General features: G+C 39.3%; 1 protein-coding gene across 4 annotated transcripts in view; it reads left to right on the top strand.

Annotated features, from left to right (window-relative positions):
- LOC144206011 (uncharacterized) overlaps positions 1-20,751 on the top strand; it is a 142,801-nt gene that overhangs the window by 51,894 nt on the left and 70,156 nt on the right. For all 4 annotated transcript variants that reach the window (XM_077730674.1, XM_077730675.1, XM_077730673.1 and 1 more), the window contains one exon: positions 559-714. The gene's annotated coding sequence lies outside the window, so the exon portion shown is untranslated. The remainder of the gene's footprint in view (positions 1-558; positions 715-20,751) is intronic.

Below are 20,751 nucleotides of genomic sequence, written 5' to 3'. Positions count from 1 at the left end.
GGGAATGTTTGAAAGAACATACAGGGATTCACTGAAAGTACGTGTGAAGAACAAAGCCAAAAATGTTGGCGGATTTATTAGGTCAGGATATTGTTAGTATCTCAACTGCTATTTTCCTTAAAGTTAAACCAATTTTTTCAAAAGTAATATCTGTTCCTATTACTGTATAGTCGGATGAAACCACACAATGTTCTTTCATTGATCTGTCTCATTGTATTGTCTCTGTAATAGTAAAATTGCAGCTTTGTTCCCTGAAATTTTAAAATAGCAAAGTGAATGGACTTCTGCGAGAGTGAAGTTTCTATTTTTCTAAATGAAACAAAACCATGTAAAAAAAGCACAATGAAAGTACACTAAACTCCTATGTGGCACATTGAAACTGTTCAGCATAGTATAAAAGCTCTGATTCCCATATCCCAATATATTTTGCATTAACAAAGAAGAGGCCAAAGGAGTGGGAATGTCTTTTTTTGCAAATGGCAGTAAAAAAGTTGCCTTCCAACAGTTGTGAATGTAACCTGGACAGTTTCCTCAGATCTTTTTTTTTCTTTTTTCCAGCCGGCATACCTGTGAAGCCCCTGCCAATTCCAAAACACCCGAGACAATACAATCGGCTAGTAGCCATGTTGTCTTCAGGGCATTCACCTGCTTGAAAGCATCATTGAGAGTGGAAATGGCAACAGGATGGGAGGAGCATCAGAGAAAGGCAAAAAGGTACTGCTTCCTTAGCACTTATTCCTTATTTGGATTTTGCATCTGCATGGTTTGCCTATAAGTGTGCTTGATTATGGGAGGTTTATTGTTAGTAAATAATTCCAGCAGCAGCCAGTATAGATAAGAAATTACGGCAAAATGAAGGATTGTGTGTTTGCGACAAATTTCTTTGGAGATGGAATCCAATAAAGATGATGAAGAATCCTTATCACATGACTGGGTGGGGTCCTACACAGTTATTGGATGTAGTGTAGAGGAAGTGATTCCTGTCATTAAGTCAACAGGAAATGTTGCATCACCTCGAATGCAGCAGCTGGGAACAATAATGCTCGTGATGTCGCGCCATTATTGACTGCACGAGTTGCACTGGATAAAAGTAATAATGCTCGCTATTCCCATAATCCCACTTAAGCATCTCACCAACCAGCAGTGGCAGCAAATAAGATTTAGAACTCAGTGTGTGCGTTTATTATTGACTGGATGATGACTTGGTGTATTCCGTAGAAAGTGGATCTCTCACAGGGTCAGATATTCCATTTATTTTATTTTATTCAGCTTTTCTTTTAGGGTGACAGACAAGATACACACATGACTTTAAATAGGATAGACTATTTACTGTGTCATCTTCCCTTTTGGATAGCATTAAACAATGTTGTGTTGTATAATAAAAGAGCGATAACCGCTTACAGTGCTATAAATCCGACCATTTAGCCGTTGTACAATACACATAACTACCTCTAGAGCCAGGCTTTTTAACTGCCTCTGATCCCTTGTCCCAATTATGGAGTCTAGTTGTGGTGATGACTTCAGTGTATAGAAACAATTGTCTTGATGGAACAAAGAGAAAAGGCTTTTTTTCCCCAGCTATGTCTCTGTGTTGCGATTCTCTTGTTTCAAAGAAGGTTATTCTGATTGGGTGAAATATGGCCAGATGTCATTATGGCAAAATGCCACAGTTGTCCTCACATCTTATGGTTTGAGCCTCACTAAAATAGTAACTAAATCAGAAAAAGACATACCTATCTGTGAGTATTGGATTTGCTTTGCGTATCACAAAGATACTGTAGAGCATTGAGGGGGAGGAAAATTCTCTGTTTGTCTTACCCTTCTCTTCCAAAGTTTTCCTTGCCCTGGCTGGGCGGGCACAGGTTTCCAAACAAACTCACTGAAACATGTTGTCTGTCAGTCCGTCCGTCCAGCCCTCCTGCTGGGCTCCAAAGCTGCCATCCACCATGGAAGCAGGTGGCGCCGGCATCCCGGGGAGAGCGGGCCGAGTGTGTGGGCGTCGCACAGGCAACGGCAATCCAAAATTCCCAGCTGACCTCCCTGAAACCAAGGCTACGGCTGAGCTTGCCATCACTTCTCCTATCTTGCTCTTTGTCTCACCAGCTGCGCTTCCATACTCCCTTAAATTCATTTTGCTACCTTTTGTTTCTCGTCAGCATCTGTGTCTTTCTGCACGTTGGATTTGTCTTGTTTATCCAAGTGGGACTAACGGCAGGCCGTTGGCCAGCCAGCCTCCAATTGGACGTTAATGAACAGCACAGGAGCTCGCCCATCTGATGAGGCTGGCTATGCTATCTACTGATTTGATCTGCTCTACGTATGAAATTATATGTTGTGTATGAGTGCGAAACAACAGGTGCAGGTGGAAAACACTATATGTGTTGCCATCACAATTGATTCTCCACACTGCACACGGATTTTTGCTTAAATACACAAGACTCGCTTCTAGACCAAGATCACACTTTGAGGATGCATTCATTTGCCATAACGACTATTGATAATGTTTTATTATTACTTGTTGGTCCCACTCATAAGTAAGATTGTTAAAAACAGTCCTAACTTAAGCCTAGTCAGAGAAACAAACAGGGAAACACCTGTCTCATATCGCCCTCAGTCAAACGACTTGCATGCCTTCAACACAGAATGTGGATGTGCCTAACGACAACATCCTGTTCTTTGCTGCCTGTTAACACACCCCGAGCAACTGTAGTAAGGTTCGAAAACGCTTACATTATTGTGTACAGAATTCTTGAAACTGTGCTGAATTGCTAGCGAATTGCAAGGCAGAAGTGATGGAAAGAGAAAAAGATGAAACAGTTAACTCTAAGTGTTTTGTGGATTGTGTTTTTGGAGGGGAAAAAGCTCTCCTCTATCTCTTTAGTCAACTACAAACTTTGAGTAGTATTAGCTCATCTGTCATATTTATTTATTTGATGTGCTCATTCTATTAATAATAGATATGTGGTGCGTGAAGACTCGCATATGTGGATGCCTTGCGAAGAGGTGTGGTTGCAGATCATCAACAAAGTGATTGTGCTTCTACAAGAGGGATGGCTGTATGTATCATGCCATAATAGTTGTTAGGCAATTGGATTTGCAAATGTGCTGTTACCAACGACTTCGTGAAATTGCGCGTTTACCCAAGTGAATCGTTCTTAAGAATGGCAATGTTGTGGTACATACCAGTATTTGTAATCCACTGCCTACAAAAACATGCACACATTTTTAAGCATACGGGGTACAGAACACTTGTATTTCAAATCTGAAAAGTTCCCACCTTAACTCACATGATTTGATGAGTTAAGCGAAAGATTTCAAAAAGGACATGGAAATGTCATATTTCTATTTCTGTTTCTTTTCTTTATTTTTTATTTTAATTTTAGGATAAAATTGACTTATAAAGGATGGATGGAGCAACTTGTTACTAAGCTTATCCAAACAGGCCAGCAAGATAATGTCAGTCCTGTGATATACATCATAGCAAATAAGTTGTCAGTCTTTTTCTGCAATTTATATGAATCTTCGGTTCATGTTGAATTCAACCTGTAAGTAAAATACACACACAAACTCACTATGTAATGTGAAGACACCCTAAAAAATCTGAAAAATGTCAATGCTTTCCAAATCATGTGACTCTACCGTTATCTGGCAATATTGCTTGGACTTGGTTAGATTTTTGCTCTCCCACATGCTGTTGCAGTTGTCAAATGCAATATTCCACCTGGACAGAGAGAATTTTCCCGGCCCCGAAATAACCAAAAGAACAAAGGCAGACAGACAAGGGATGTTTCCAGCAAAAAGCTAGTGGGCTTTGGCAGGACCAACCATCTGACGAAGGTGTTTGAGTAGATAGTGGTCCATCCACACATCTGTCCACACAGCACATAGCGGGTTTGCAGGGACATTAGCAGAACCGGGCTTAACCCTCTCTTACCCCACCACCTGTTCATTACTACGGGTTCCCCCCACTGAGTTTCTCCTCCCTCCATTTCCATCTGAGAGCTCATCACATCCTCACTATATCTGTCACTGCTCCTTCCAGTTCTCTTTGTTACATTGCCATTAACTCTCTTACTCTTCCTTTTGCTTTGAGATTTTTGGGCTGGCACGTCTTGGAATATTCCTCTAGTTGTTTGAATATAGTTTTCATCCTGTATAAAACAGATTGTTCATGCAATGGGCTCTTTAAATATAATATCTGAGAGAACGTCAACTATAATGTCCACGACAAATACGAATTTGCACTTTCATGCAAAATGGTACGCATGACTTGATTGAAACAGCAGAGTTACTGTTCACTGTCCATAAAATGTACTAAGTACTGAGCAATAAGTCATTGGTAATTTTTATTGATCACATTCGCCTGATTAAGTGAGCAGAGGAACAGTGATAGCTTCAATCTGAAAGTGATTGGTTTTCTTTCTTTATGTGGCTCTTTGAAAACTGATTTAAATTGGATTTCTGCATTCCATTACTACAAACATGGATAATGTTTTTTGAACGCCTTATTATTTTACCAAACTTCATTATTTAATTTGTGCACATCTTTTTTTGTGTTTGCGTAAATAGGTATTTGGAGCAAATGGAAAGTAACATTACTGTGCTAATTGCCTATCGTCACTTAATGTGTCTTAATCTTAGACATTTAGTCGAAATGAAAACACTTATAAACCTCCACATTGTCGGTAATTTGAGTGTTCTCACCCATGGCATCCATGTTGATGAACCCATTTGAATCACATTACAAATTCTATTTGGAGAAAAGACATGGCAAGTATAGACTGGTAAGAGAGCGTGATTTTTTTTTATAAGCACGTCTCCTCTTTGTTCCGAAAACGACAAAAAAATTTAATGCCTTTTGATTAGTTAATCTGCTAACCAGGCTGCTGTTAGATTTTTGTTGCATCTTTTACAAAGTCATCTAAATATTTAACATTTGAAAGAAGAAACCAACTGCAAACTACCGGCTTATTCGGTCTTACTCTATCAGCGATTTCCTTATAGTTTGCTATTATTGTGTATAATAGAGAAAGGCACATTTTCAAACGAGCCAACAGTTATTTTTAAACATGAAATTACATTGTGGGTTTTGCAATGCAAAATATCTTTAATGAAAACAAGCACATATTTTTTTAAAACATTTCACCCGTGTGCCAGAGGAGATTTGATGATCATTGATAGACTTGCACTTTCAAATGTGTGTGTTAGTGTGTACATTGGTGTCACACAGGCAAGGGGCACCTTAGTTGACTTGCGTTCTGCTCTCTTGCGCCCTGCAAAAGCGCAGATATTCTTTTTGACTCTTTAATTGCTTTTGCAAAGTGGCCCCAATGATGATAAGGACGCGGTGACAACATCTCAATTCCTCTCCCCAACTGAACGCTCCCCGTTTCAATTATCCTCACCGCCCTCGCCCGCTGCCTCCAAATAAATTTCATTTCCCTTAAGCCCGCCGGTTTCAGTATCTGATGCCGTCTCACTCGGTTATCCATGCATGGTATTATCGGGGAGACAGGCCCTTGCTGCTCACTGAGAGGGAAAGGCTCCAGGCCCCTTATTACATACCAAATATCAGGCATCGTATTCAAATCCAGAGTATCTGGCTGGGAGGAATATACCTAAACTGGTCGAGCCTGTTAAGAGCAGCAATCTTTTGAGATGTATGTCCATAGGGAATTCGCTTTGAATGGTAATTTTAGTCATCTTTGTATGCATTTACATATGTCCACAATTTCATTCAGCTAATTTCCTTATCGGTGCTTTTGATCTTCACATGATCTATACATTTGTCCACCCAGAACAGAAGATCCTTGTAATTTGTTGAGACAAAGTGTGATAGCCCGAAAACAGAGAATTCTACAGTGTCACTTGATAGTGTGTTTCACTACGTTATTGTATTGGTAACTGTCATGACATCACTGGCCTCAAAGAAAGGAATAGGGTTCACTCATTCCAAACAATTAGATCATTCTATGCAGCCTTTCCAGGTCTGCTTTCCTTTTATGGAAAATGAGTAATCCAACAGAAAAAAAAACAAATAAGACAGTGAAAAAGTCACATCATATCGTTTTACTGCCTCCCAATGCTCAGGGTTATGTTCTTTTCAAGCATAAAATCTCAGTGTCAATTAAATTCAGTGCCCTGACAGTCTTCCCACAGAGGCAAAGCTCAAAGTAATATAACAATTAGAGAGTGATGAACACGTAACAATAAAAGTGTAAACTATTCAAGCTGGTGGAGATAAGGTGGTGTTTAAACATCTTTTATTGCAGATGGTTCCCACAGTTGAGGGTGTTCAAAGGTCTGTCGTCCATAAAAATTAGCACCACTTGATCACAAGCAATGAGTACAATAAAAAATTGTCATAGAAGAACTACCGCTCATTGAGTCCTTTCTCAACCCTTTTATCAATTACACCTTTCTATTATACAGTGGAAAACTAAAACATGAATTTCATGTTGATTTCACTATGGATAAGAGACTTTCAAGATTTCTTTCTTTTGAAAAGCTGTTTTTCTCAGTTAAATCAAAGACCGAGCATGATTTTGTTTTTCTATTTATTTTTTATAGCTTGATATGCACAAAGTCAATGACAACTAATAAGTCACCTAGAAAAGGTCCCTTGAAATTGAAATGCATTAGTAAGTTTGTTTTAATATTTCCATGAAGAACAATCTACATGTGTGTTTAAATACACACAGTAGCTTACATTCCATTATTTGTTCTGCACATTTCGGTAAATAGGATCGACGGCAGCACAGCTCTGCCAAAATTCAGTTCGATCCCCTACGGTGTCAGTCTGGAAACAGGTGTTCACCTGAGCTCTAGCTGCTGGTAGTACTTCCTTGTGTTTTTATCTAATCAAACCCTTGACCTGAGCTGCTGTGTTCACAGAGGTGAGACAGAGCCCCGGTGAATTAAGCATAAGCAATTGTCTTTTAAGAACAAAGCTCGGATCAAGTATACTCTAGCCTTTAATGTCCAACAAAATAACCATTAATGAATAATTCAAGGTAATAACCAGCCTCATGGAATGGAACTTTTTTTGTATTTTGCAATGGGCATTTGAGAAATGAGTACATGGGCTTTCAGTGATTTAGACATCCCCAACTTACATCTTAATACCATTGTTATCTCCTGAAATCCTTTCTATAAAAAGCATGTAAGATAACATCATACATCTAGAGAAGGTATGAAATACTTCAGAATGCGATACCATTACAAAAGCTTTCACTAAAAATATATTACTCTATATTGAAGTTGTAAATATGTTTGTTGTTGTTTAGACCTTGACTCCCACTACTCCTCTCTACCTTCTTATGCTTTCCATGTGGCAAAAAGACTATGGCAGCTCGCATAATGCAGCTTGCGTGAATTGCCTCCCGCTCTTCCTCTCTCTTATTTTGGGCCTAATTCAATTTGCTTCACACCAAGTCTCGCTCGCACGCTGATGACGCCTCCATTACAACGCACGGGCAAACATAAGCATTCATTAATTAGTGGCCTCGTTGTCTTTTAATTATGCATGTGGCTTATTAGTCACCTCCGCCATTCACCCAAGTCTTCCTCGCTCCGCTCCCCTCCACTTCCTTCCTGTGCTGTGGTTCGCACGGGACTTTTAAACCTCCACCTGCACATTATGGCACTAATAAAGCCGCCATCAGCCCGTGAAGAAGATAGCAAACAGGCGTGAGAGCGTCAGAATGGGAGGTTCAGCCAGAAGGGCCAGCAAAGGCTTTTGGTATGTCAGCAGTAGAAATTACCTAACTGCACTCCTGACTGCAGAAGCCAGGCAAGAGGAGAGAGAAAAAAACCTAGCACATCCCTTTTTCCTTGTTGTCCCTCCCTCTTGCTTCTTCCATTTCTACAAAAGTCAGGCATGGAGATGAACGTTAGCCAGTGAATTTTTACAGCTCTCCAAAATCATTATTGGCAATTAGCGTTCGTCAGGGAAGACAGCAGCTGCTTGTAATTACAGGTAGCCCCTCATTACTTCTCAGTGTAGGGGCCAGGAGGTAGGTGAGGGGAGGGGAAAAAAACCTGCTTCAGAGCCAGTGTTTATATTTATTTATATATATTTTTTTACCCCCACCGTCATGTTAAACCACAGAATGTATACAGGCAACAGAGGGGGAGGCTTCAGCAGGTGCAGCTCGAGAGCGCAGAGGAGGAAACTAGTAAACAACCAGCACCTTCATGCAAACATTGCGCTTCTGCACTGCAGCTATTTGTGTACAGTAAATCATCTCCATCATATCAAAAGGTCCATATTATACCCCCCACTCCCCCGAGTAGCAATAAAAATAGTTTGACAGGGACGTGTCTCATTAAATCTCAGTGCAAATGACTGCTGTTAGGCGTATTAAGCAGAGACACGGAACAAGATTTTTCTTAAGTTGTGTGTCTTGTGAAATAATGGCCCTGTTCATAACTGAGTTTTATACATTTTACCTGCTCCTGTCTTGCATTTAAATTAGAGCATGAATTATTTGGGGAAATCCTTCGAGATTACTTGATTTCGATGAGACTCCCATGGGATGGGAGTTGAAATGCTATTAATCATGTGATTAGGGTGGTACGGGAGTCAAAGAAGGAATAAAGAGGAACCGGTGAGAATAAGAACATATGAATACTATATGACGATTTTCACCTGTGTTAGACAACCGAGAAGACCATTATATTTGTGGGCCAACACTATCTTGACTTGCATTGACACCCCCAAAGAAGTATGCATTCCAATATCCCAAAGTTTTCACGATTAGTGGGTGGAGGAGTGGACTGTACTCGCAAACACAACACAACAACCAAGCCAACAGAGGAGATGAAAGGATAAAGAGAGATTTACAAGTGAAACTGTGCAATAATGACCCATCGATGAACCTAGAGAAACTTGTGGAAGCTCACAGTTGTTAGAAATGTTCATGGCAAAGGCACATGGTGGGGCCACTACTTTTCACATAGTCTTAAAAAAAATGAGCAGAACTAATTAATTACTGTGACAACTCAGTTCGTCCGTCATAATAATATGATATATTTGTCCTTTGTCTGGAATAGATTGTGGTATTTTGCACATTTTGTAATTTTAGAGACAACTGTTTATGTCAATTTGATTAGAAGTTAACTGGGATTGGATCATGAATATATATGGATAGTGGACATATTATTTCAACTGTCTCTTGGGAGACTGTGAAATCATCTTATGATGCGAGTTTTATACTGTTTTTGATAAGACAATCTTCTCTGGTTGAGGTCACCTGGTTGAAGCTAAAGTTAATGTCATTTTGTTTTTTATGTTGCTTTATTACAATAAGGCTTAAAACCTGGTTAAAAGCACATTTAGAATACTGGGATAAACATGCACACACACAAATGAAAATAATAATTAAAAAATATAAGACAATAAATTATTCATCCAGGTTTTCTTTGAACATTTATGTTTGACACATGGAGTTAAAGTGACCTGACATTTCAGTGTGTACCTTGCTGTTATCTACAGATCAGCACTGCATGGCACAGCAGAGAGTTTATCTGGCCTTGAGTGCTGATATGCTTTTGCCTTGTTTTACACCTCAACTAGCGCAGAAGGATACGTTTGATGGAGGGCACCTTCACCTTTTATTGGCTGCTGCTTAGTAGACCAGAAATGTGTGATTTAAGACAAGTCACTCCTTTTGTGCATGAGAAAATTCTTACTGATTAGTATGCCGTAGGCTTAGCTGGCCCAGGTCATATTGTACTTAATTTTTCTTTTCTTTTTAATCTCAAGGTTGGTGTTTCATTAAATGATAGTCATGGCTTTTCTCCCTCCTAAGTTTTCAAATGGCTGAATTTGTTTCTATTTTTTTTTTTGTTCGCCCAGTTCTCTTTGTTTCCTTAGGTCAAGTGAAATTCAGCAAGTTTGTTGGCAAATATCTATGGCAAAATTGCCATGACTTCATAGCTTTAGCCTTTCTTCATGAAGGTAGAGAGATTATGTTTGAGCGAACTATAAAAGGAGATATTTGCAGGGGTGATAAAGATGAGGTAAACACTGGCATCAACTATACTCCTATGAATAGTTAATGAATACCATCTGAATGCTTTATTTGCCCTCACCAACACACAACTTGAAGGCCTACACTAAATTAGGCAGAGCCCAGGGCAACAATCAAAGCAATTAACCCAGGCCCGAAAGTAGCTGTGCGGGTCTGTATATGCCTGTGTTTGCAGTTCTATTAATTCCATGCCTTGCATGCGCACTGCTGGGTTCAAGGGAGATGACACCCGACTCTGTTTCACAGTGTTTTCCAACATAGAGGTCAGGCCTGCAACAAGCAAAGTCTCTCGGCAGCACGAATGAGGGCATACTAATAGCAGCCAAACATTAGCCTCTTATCCCCCCATGGAGCTGCTGACCTCCTCTCACAAGAATGTCTCTAAGAAAATTGTTTTTGAGCCTGATCTCAAGAGAAGAACCTAGTGGAATTGTGCATGAAATGTTAGGTAATATTTAGATAACTGGCTTCAGAAAACAATAACAAACGTGTAATAGTAAAATAGGGAACAGCAAGCAAAATAGGTTATCGGTTAATGGAACAAACTAACAGTATGTTCCTTGCCTTTTATTCTCACGAGAATTATGATGGTTCTGGAGCGAATTATGGGAAGTAGGCAGGATACTCCCTTAAGTCAGTGCCAGCCAATTAAATTGGTCAATTTTAAAAGCTTAAACTAATTGCTGGTGAAGGGTGGCATGGTTTAAGATTAGTTGGCATATCCCACTCACAGTTCTGAGATGGAGGGTTCAGTTTTTAATTTTCATGCAACATGCAATAGATGTCCTGAAATAACAAAAGAAATCTATCATGGAAAAGACATTTCTTTTGCCAAAAACATTAAATCCTAACCATGTTCTTCGTAATTGGTAGAGCATTGCATTTTACTGTCTCTTGCCATAAACATATAATTGTCAACAAATAATAAAAAAAAGATTCTCTTCAGATTTCGAGGATAAGTGTAAAGCTTTATTCAATGCAAGACTGTTGGTGTTTATTTTCTGTACGCGCACATACCCACACACATACACACACACACACACACACACACACACACACACACAGACGTGCACTTACACACTGGCAGGCTCTTGCTCGGTTACAGTAGAAAAAGCCTCGTGCTGGCAGCAGAAACACGCACATTTGCAGGGTATCTCTCCATTCCACTGTAGAGGATCCAACGCAAATACAAAGAACAACTGTCACATTGAAAACTCAAGCTGAAATGACTGGCTTGGTTTCCATTCATCTTGTCTGTCAGGGTCTGTCTTTTTCATTTGCTGCCATGAAAAGTTGGATCTGTATGAGAACCCCACGCTAGTGGGAGAAGATCAAGTGCGTAAGGATTTAACAGATGGAATTGTGACTAAATGGAACGCTAATGCATGGATGATATGAATCCACTTTGCATGATCTATGTTTTCTGCCACTCAGACTCACGTGGGTAGAAGTCAGAAGTTAGTTGTCACCTTCATGTAAAGTTAACTTCGAAAATTCAAAACAATGACCTCTGAACTGTAAAGTACTATAGACACCCATCTTCAAACAATGAAGTATGTAGTATAATTTATATCGAAACACATTTCTGAATTCCAGTTCACGGTATCTAAACAATGTCACGGTAGCGCTAACGTAAATTTAAAGTTGATGAGAATGCAGGTATCACAATATTGTCACAATTTCCACAGTGACTGCAGTCAAAGCAAAAGCTAAATCCCAAAGCAAAATCCTTGTGAATGTCCCTGCTCTGGTCTTTACTCTGGCACCTTTTGAAATATATTGACATTTTGTTCTCCCTCCGTGGCGGAACATCATAAAGTGTTGAGTCACATCTAATTTACCAGCTATTTTATCTGCTTTAACTCAACCAGATGAGCATCTTATAAGAGATGTGCATAAATTGGCCTGGTGGAATTTATTGTGTGCCTTGTTGTTTGTGCCTATATTGTGTCTGCGCACGGCACCCAACCCAAAGCTATTATGGGGAGACAGCAGGTATAATATCGGCAAACCTTTTCCGCTGTGCTGGATAAGTAATGGCCTCAAGACGTCACCTTTATCTTTAGCCACACTCCTGCAGCTGAGACAGTGTTTTTCTAGCCACACACTTCCTCTATGATGCACAGGTGTGGTATTTTTTATTCCTGTGTGTATGTGCCTGTGCTATTTATCCTCCACCTCCCCCTTATGTCTTTCACAAAAGTGGCCATGAGGAAGGCAGATAGGGCCAAGACTGACACATTCATTTCCTTAACAGGCTCCAATGCAGCGCTGTCTCCTTTTAAGCTGCTTTAGTTATTTATCCCCTAACAAATTTGGACGCTGGCTGAAAGCAAAGCAAGGCGCCTTTGGGAGCATCCCATCATGCCTTGCAAAGAGACCGAGAAAGGGCCGCGATATGAGGTGATTAGAATGAGGTAAAGAAGACTGGGAGGGTGAACTAGCTGAAGGAGAGTGATGGCGTGTGAGGTAGATAGCAAGTGAATATTGAAATGAGAAAGTGGGAGAGGTGAAACAAAGGGGTTTGATGTGGAATGAGTGAGGTCTGTGGTCTAAGGCTTCATGGGAGGTGCAGCCCCATCATTTATAAAAGGTAAATGCTGTCAAGACACACTGCGTTTAAAGGCGCTGCGCTGCAGGTATGATTTATGCTCTCAGTTCAGGGCGATAAATCACCCTACCTTTGTTTCTACAGGCAATGGCTGCTCTCTGCGTGGAGACATACAGGCATGCATTCACACACACACACACACACATAGCGGACTGTGCAAAGATGCATGATGATTGCATTGGGTGGATAGGTAGCGAGTGAACTCGTTGGAGTCTATCAATGTGGAGTGTTGAATTGTAGTCACACACGTAAACAATCAATCAAATTGTGCTTCCGTTGCCACTGAAGTAAAATGTGCCACTACAGAGAATTCATACTTTAGGTTTTGTTGTAAGGTACTTACTCGCATGTAAGCTGCATTTGTCGGACAAGAAAATGATGACTGAATAGAGGGTATGAACCAGCCAGACGTAGACCACGTCCAATCATTATTAGCCTATTCAGGGATCAATGATATCATAGTACCATACAATATTAATTTGAGGCAACTATTAGGTAAATAGGCCAGCAGTTTATTAATATTGGAGCAACATTTTGAGGGGTGTTTTATGTTTAACTTAATTGTTTTTACCTTTTACAGTGTTGTGTTTGCTTGTTGTTTTGTACTACCGTCTATGATATTTCTACAGTTGTGCGATTGGTGTGTGTGAAACTTGCTCAATTGCAGTTTTTAAATGAAAACATTTTCCCTAATACAGATGGAAGCTCTTTGCAATATGATTGATTTTTCATCATTTGACAGACAAATAAGAAACTACTTAAAACTGAATTTGTCTCGTCTTGTTCGTGTGAGGACGTATATTAAAGAAAACATCTAGTTTCCTTTGATTTAGAACAAAATACCTAGTGTTTGAGTAAAATGGAACCTAACCAACAAGTCAGACTGGCGCCACTCAAAGTGATAACATGCTGTGTCCTATAAAGACACAAAAGGATGCCTTGTGTCTAAAATGAGCCAAAGCATTTGGTATCTGACAACTTCGAATTATAAATATACTTTCAAACTGTTATTAGAAAAGGCTAACATAATACTATTGTATCACTTCCATGTGAAAAATTCCTGAGCAAGCATTTCTTCTTCTTTTAATTGTCCTATCTGTGGTGACATGAAGAAGTTAAGGACACAGGCAGTATTGATAAGATTTTTTGGGGGGGAGCATTGTGGCATTTCTGCAATGTCACATGTTCTGCTTATGACGCATACATTCCTACTTTTCTCTAACAAGGTCAAACAAAGACCATTGTCCTCCATAACAGCACTCATCATGTCGAATAGAGTCAGAAATGGAACAGATCCCAGTTCTGCTTCTCTGATTTTTTTCCAATTCCATTGACTTTTCTCACATTTTAAAAACATGCCTTTCAGATAAGTTGAAGGACTAAAGGATATAAACCTTGCCCATGTATATATAGTTGCATCTTGCCCAAATACAAGTCATTCTCATCCGCTTCAGTATAATTGCAAGAGTCAGTGGGGAATGCTTGAGCTGATGGCGCTGTTTGTATTTCTTTCTCTTGCTTATTTAATGGAATTTAATGCTGTCATGGGAGTAATGCTCCTAAAGTGTCTCTGACTTTGTGTTCGGATTGGCCTTTGTCTATATAGACTATGTTTAACTAAAATTCATTGCGTGAAATTAGTCCACCCTTGTAGATCTGTAAATATTGAACTTCATTTGACCTTGTTTGCTTCGAAAAGAGATTAGTCACCAACTAATTGATTGGCTTAATTATACATAATGAAATATTTACAGTGATAAAAAAACAAATTAATTTCCTGTGTGTAGTGGCCATAGATTATATATTATTTTTTGTTATTGTAAAAATGCCAATATCTACTGCTGATGACTTTAGTTAGCATTTATTTCCCTGTCAATATATTTGCTTCATGTTATTAGAGCAAGAAAGATGTCTTCGTCAAAGGCGAACATGAAGCTATGAATATTGGAGGAGATGCTGCAGATTAATTCTGTTTATTTTATGAAAAATTGCCTTTTGAGTGCTGACATTGAGTCTGCATACACACATACACACTTTTCCCTGAGAATTCCTTATACCCGAAACCTCTCTTTTAATTATATGAATTTGATCATGGTTTTGCCACTTGTAAACACACATTTCCTTTTACTCTCAAATGACTACAGCAACAAACTCTCTTACTGTTGCAAATGAATACACAGGCGCGGCTCCTCAAAAACACCATCAATCTTTTCAGCCAAAACATATTTTTTGCTGTTGCACGGAAAGCCAATTGTGTGGCTGAGATTCTATTCTCAATACATAATACAAGTGTGTGTAAATCAGGTCGGGCGATGGGGCCGGAAAATAGAGATGTTAACGTGTGGAGGACATGAACAGGCTGACCTGAATGCTCGCTGCACTTCTGATTTCCCTCAGGAGCTCCTCTCTGGCCTGTTCCACTGGTTTTTAGATTCCTGCGGGAGGCCATTACTGTTCTCGATCCATATGTATGTATGGCTGGCTGATGCCTCTCCAACTGCTAAGGCGCCCGCACACAGAATACTATCCCAATGGTTTTACAAAGTGATTATATGCACTGTGCATCTGGATGTGGAACTGCAGCTAATTGGCTTTATTTGGAACTTTGAGTGCAGTTGATAGGCTTTATCAGTACATGACTGATTAGGATGTTGTCCTATCAAAGACAGCACTTAGCCCTTGGAAATGATAGGACCCAGAAAGCACAACAACTCAATTAGCAGTTCAAACAAAACTTCATATATGCAATTTTCTTGGCTGTTTTATTTCCATTATCTTAACATGGACAGAGGAAATGGGCAAAGCATAAAGGAAGATATGAAGTGGATTTTTTGTAGATGCTACTGGCAATGACCGTAGTTATGCATTCTTTTGTGTCATAGACTTTCATCGCTATGCTGTACTTGTTTCCCCATTAGTAGAATTTTGTGTTGATTTAAAAATATACAAATATTTCATTTTTACATTCTGACCATTCCATATTTATATACATAGACAGTACTATATTCAAATGTACTTTATGCCATTACAACAACCTACCAGCAGATTGTATTCAACTTTGGAGGTTTCAATATAAAAAAAAGGAAATTGGCTTTAAAAGTTTCCCAATTATCCCAGCCTTGTGTTGTGAATATATGAGCTTTACTTCAATGGGTCGCTGATGTTTTTATTCTTCAGTGCTTGCTCAGTTTCCAGTACATAAGGAGCTGACTTTCCCCGTCTGATGGGCTTGATAACCTTTTGATAGCCACATGCACTCATTCTCTACAATCTCCAATTGGCCAGCTGGACCGAGCAAAGTTGTCTCGCCAATCTAATTAACAAAATAAATCTGCTAGGCTTCTTGGTGCTGGAATAAAGTAGACGATAGAAGTGGGGCATTGACTCACTTCTTAATGTCCCTCTACCACAATAGCTTTCATTCTCAAACGTGTTCATCGCTGTCTGCCGCGTTAAAAATAGTGCAATTAGGAGGTTAAATAGCTAAAAATTTGACTTCTTGATAGTCTCTTTGTCTTTGTACAGCTGGGTGAAATCATGGCCTATCAGTATTAAAAATGCATTATGAAAGACAATAAATTGGAAATACTGTCCCCATATAGCTTTGATGGAGCTTCTTCTCCAAATGTTCATGGGGCAAAGAATGAATTATAGTCAGGCTTTTACAGCCTCATCCTGTCACTATTACTGTGATCACATGATGTTGTTGGACATTGGGTCACCGCAGAATGGAGGATGGGCCAGAAAGCCGCCTTTTCAAATCAAGCAGAAGATTTAATTAGTAAACCCTTCCTTTCCTTGGGAGCTTTGTTGTTTATTTAAAATCGCACCAGAAACAAAATAGGTTATATTTAAACAGATCTCAGAGTGTTCAACATGAGCCTAATTGGCATAACATTAAGCTTGTTACTTTAACATTGTTAGTATTTGGAGCATTTAAAATAAATTCTACATTATTTTTATTTCTTTTATTCACTTATTTACAGTGCTTCATTATTAATGGCCCAATACTAACCTGGAACCAATTGCCCCCCCGTCGTAAATCTTAAGCAAAGTATTAAAAGAAAAAAAGCCACAGGCATTGAAAAATGTTTAATTTTAGCCAAGAACATGTAAATAATGCTAGAAACCATAATTCATACATAATCCCTTTCTTTGGAGGTTGAATCCTAATACATATTTAATTGTGTTTTGTATAGACACTCATCTGAAATGTTGTTATTGCTGTGCTGTCATTGCTTGGTATGCCTAGCACAATATTACCTCAATGAGTCTTTACCAGTTAGATAGATGATTTGGCACATGTAATCATAATTAATCCAAAACAGTCAAATTTTTATTTTGTCTCCGTCAAGAGGAAAAACAAGTCGTGATGATTGGCAGACAAAATGATCCAGGAACAGTTTGCCCATCACTTGTAGTTGGCTCGCATTGTTGGCAGTCAAGAAGGAGCTGACTGCTTTCCAGTTTTAGGGAAATAAATGTGCCTTTAAAAAAAAAAAAAAAAAAAAGAAAAGAAAAGACAAGACACAAAAAATCCTTCTTTCTATACAGTAAAATTCAATAGCAATTGTTTCTCTTACATCATAACTTATTGATTAGAAAAACTGAATAATATAACATTCCTGCTGTTAACATGTCTGCCACTTTCAGATAGGACATTTCCTTTCCAAGGTTATTGAGTTTTCTTGCTTTAGTGTCTCCAGTGGATTTTTCTGTCAGACAGGCACTAATAACTGCTATGAGACACAACATGAACAATGCATGCGTTGCACGAACACAAATGTCTTACCTTTTTTCCCCCTCTTGACTGCCTCTGATTGTTTCAGTCATCTCTGCTGTCTTTTCTTCCAAAAGTATTTAGCACATATTCTGGCATTCTGTGCAGTTTCTGTCAATCATTTATATTACATTCACGGCTCAGAAAAACACTGAATACACTAGTCCTCTATATATTGTATTTTTTTTTCACACATACACTCACATAGTCTCCGTCTAAGTCATTTTCATGAGATTTGACAGTTCTAAAAATCCTTGGAAACATTTTTATAAAGATAAGGAGAGGGTTGTGGATATGTGGAAACAGCCTACACCGCTGTCAAAAAGTGGGTACCCAGAATTCAGGGTAAACATCCAAGTTTAAAATCCTCCAAAGAAGTGGGTGGCAATCATCAGCATTTACTACTAATAAGTTAGTTTTTTTTTTTTTACAATTTGTTGTGATATATATTTTGAAAATGTACAATTTTTACAATTACATCCTATTGTGAAAAAGGGGTAATTTTTTTTCCAGGCTTTTCCAAAGTAAACTTTAAGGAAGACCCCTACAGGAAGAGAAACAGTGATAGTCTGTTAAACACAAGGGCATTTGTCAGGAGTTTCTCCCTCCAATGTGTTTGGGGGCGGCCATATTACAGCCCCCAGTGCCGGGAAGGCAAAGGCGGAAATAGATGGTTCTAGATATAATAGCAATGGCCCCTGGGTGGTACTCCTGTGAGGAAAAGAGAGGTGATGAGAGTGGAGGTGTGAGCTTTCAGTAAGATTACATTTTGACTCATTTTTAATGGATATGCGCACATCTATCTTTTCTCCTTCTCATTTCACTCCCACTATTGTGCCTCTGTTGAGCTATGTTCCATTTTTCTCTCTACTTTCATATACCACACACACACACACACACACACACACACACACACACACACACATGCACGCACATACCTGACATACTCACACATTAAAAATCATACAGATGCCACACTCTCAGATACACACATGCACACACACTCACACACATCTCCCTGCATCCTCTCTCACTTGATCCTTACACCTACGTGCTACAGATGGTTTCATTTTATAAGAGATAAAACCACATTTGGTGGAACTGATTAAACAGAGGGAACAACATCCCCATCTGCCATTTATTCCAATCTGAAATTGCTTGGGCAGATGCTGACATCTTTGGAGATGATTGATTCACCCCGTCTGGCCAGAGAGGGATTGCGTCCTCCCAGGGGCCGCAGCTTCTCGCTGCCCCACCATGGTTTTGCTATTGATGGAGCTGCCAGCCACAAAAAAATGTCTCCCATTTCTTCTCTCCAGCAAACAGTCACAATCCGTAGTACTAGTGATTGGACTCGGGCAGGTGATCTCTATGAACTTGAATCACCGGGCCAGTACATGCCAAATTGTTTCCTCTTTGTGTGACTATGATAGTGACAACACAAAGGGGTGATCTAGGATGTGCTTGTGGTTCCATTAAGTGTCACATAAATCACACTTTTTTTGCCCACCTGTTATAGTCATGCTGTTTGTTTGTTTAGTTATTTATTTATTTTTGGGAGCAGAATTGAGGTTATTGCACTATAAAAACTGATGGATGTAGTAGATACAGTGGGACATTTTACTTACTAAATTAATTGGTTCCAGAAGTGTGTGTCTTGGATTTTCATATTGAATTAGCATCATTTGTTCCACCATCTTTAAGACTACCCCTCTAAACCAGGGGTGTGGGCAGATCCGTTCTCGAGGGCTGCTGTGGGTGCAGGTTTTTTTTTTTTTCCCAACCGATCTAGCACAGACAGTTTAATCAATGAGATTCCTGCAGAAAACAAGAAGCACCTGATTGCACTTGTAGGACACCATATTGGTGAAAAGGTGTCCTCTTTAAGGGTTGTAATGAAAACCCGCACCCACTGTGGCCCTTTGTGGAATAGTAAAATTAAAAAAAACCTGCTTCTTCTATAAAGTATGTATGTGCATTTGCAAATCAGAAAAACAATTATTTATCAATTAGAGTATAAGAAATTCATATGGGGTGCAAGTTTAGCAAGTATAGCAGTTTACATATGTTGTGGATACATGCATGAATTCACTGGCAGAAACAGTTTGAAGTCAAACCTTTAGGTATTTCATTTTGCTTTGGCCTTCAATTTCCTCTCATCATCCAGTTTGTGATCGCATAACTGTGAACTGAGGTCTGTGTTGTCACCACTCTGTGAACCGATGCCGTAGCCGTGATCGCTACCCCCACCAGAGTTAACGTGATGAAAGACTGACGAGAATACCAAATGGGCCTGGGGTGATTAAATAATCCACTCAACCTTCATCTAATCAACATTTATAGTGTCCTGCCAGTGAAATTACACTGCCCTCCACTAAATTGCATCTGCATCATCACTTGTAAACACTCAAGCATTTAAAGATGGTGAGGTTTTCCTGTGTGCAATACATATATATATATATATATATATATATATATATATATATATATATATATATATATATATATATATATATATATATATATATATATATATATTTATATACATTTATTTATTGTGTGTATGGGTGTGTTTGTGCAGGGGGGGGATTTGTCTGTGAGCATGGTCTAATAAAATCTGCTGAGCTGAGCTCCTCAATGCAATCAAGTTGTGGTTTCAGTCCATATACTTGTTTGATGATAACCAAAGATGGAGGGTGAGTGATAGACCTCTCCAAGGGATGGCGACGACTATTTAGCTAGAATAGCTAGACTGGGTGTGAATCATGGTTCGAAAAAGGATAGAATGCTCCAGGCGACGAATGAATCATTCGAATAGCGACAGAGGAGGTAGATGGAGGGTACGTGCCCCGGTGACTTAGATCCATCGACTGCAGCATCGACCCCTAGGATTCCAATGCCTGTCTATTTTTTTTTCTATGTCACTACTTTTCTCCTCTTCCCTTTTCATCAACTGTGTCATTCCATCAGAGGTCTCCTCTTTTCTCCGTGCCTCTGCTAAGCCCCTTGAAGTATGACTCGACATGGGAATGGCAAATGAATTCCCAGTCTGAGTACGTACTCCTAGCCTCTCTCCTACGCTCCCTCTCTCGCCTCGGGCAACCAATTCTACCTCTTCTCCTTGTCCTCCAGCATCTCCTCCATTACTACATTCATGACAAACACATCAAGTTTGCCAGTTCCTGAGTGACCTGATCTATTTGGGTGAAATGACAACTACTACAAAAAAAAAAGAACGGCAGAATTCTTGAGTTGTTTCAGCATGATCAACTTTCTTGGCCCTTCACTGTCCCTCTTCTGTCAGTACAATAATCAATTAGCAGCGA

The sequence above is a fragment of the Stigmatopora nigra genome, chromosome 13 (assembly GCF_051989575.1).
Source record: "Stigmatopora nigra isolate UIUO_SnigA chromosome 13, RoL_Snig_1.1, whole genome shotgun sequence".
In the NCBI taxonomy this organism is placed as follows: domain Eukaryota; kingdom Metazoa; phylum Chordata; class Actinopteri; order Syngnathiformes; family Syngnathidae; genus Stigmatopora; species Stigmatopora nigra.
The sequence above is the reverse complement of the archived record's forward strand: the minus strand, read 5'-3'. Positions and strand labels throughout refer to the sequence as shown.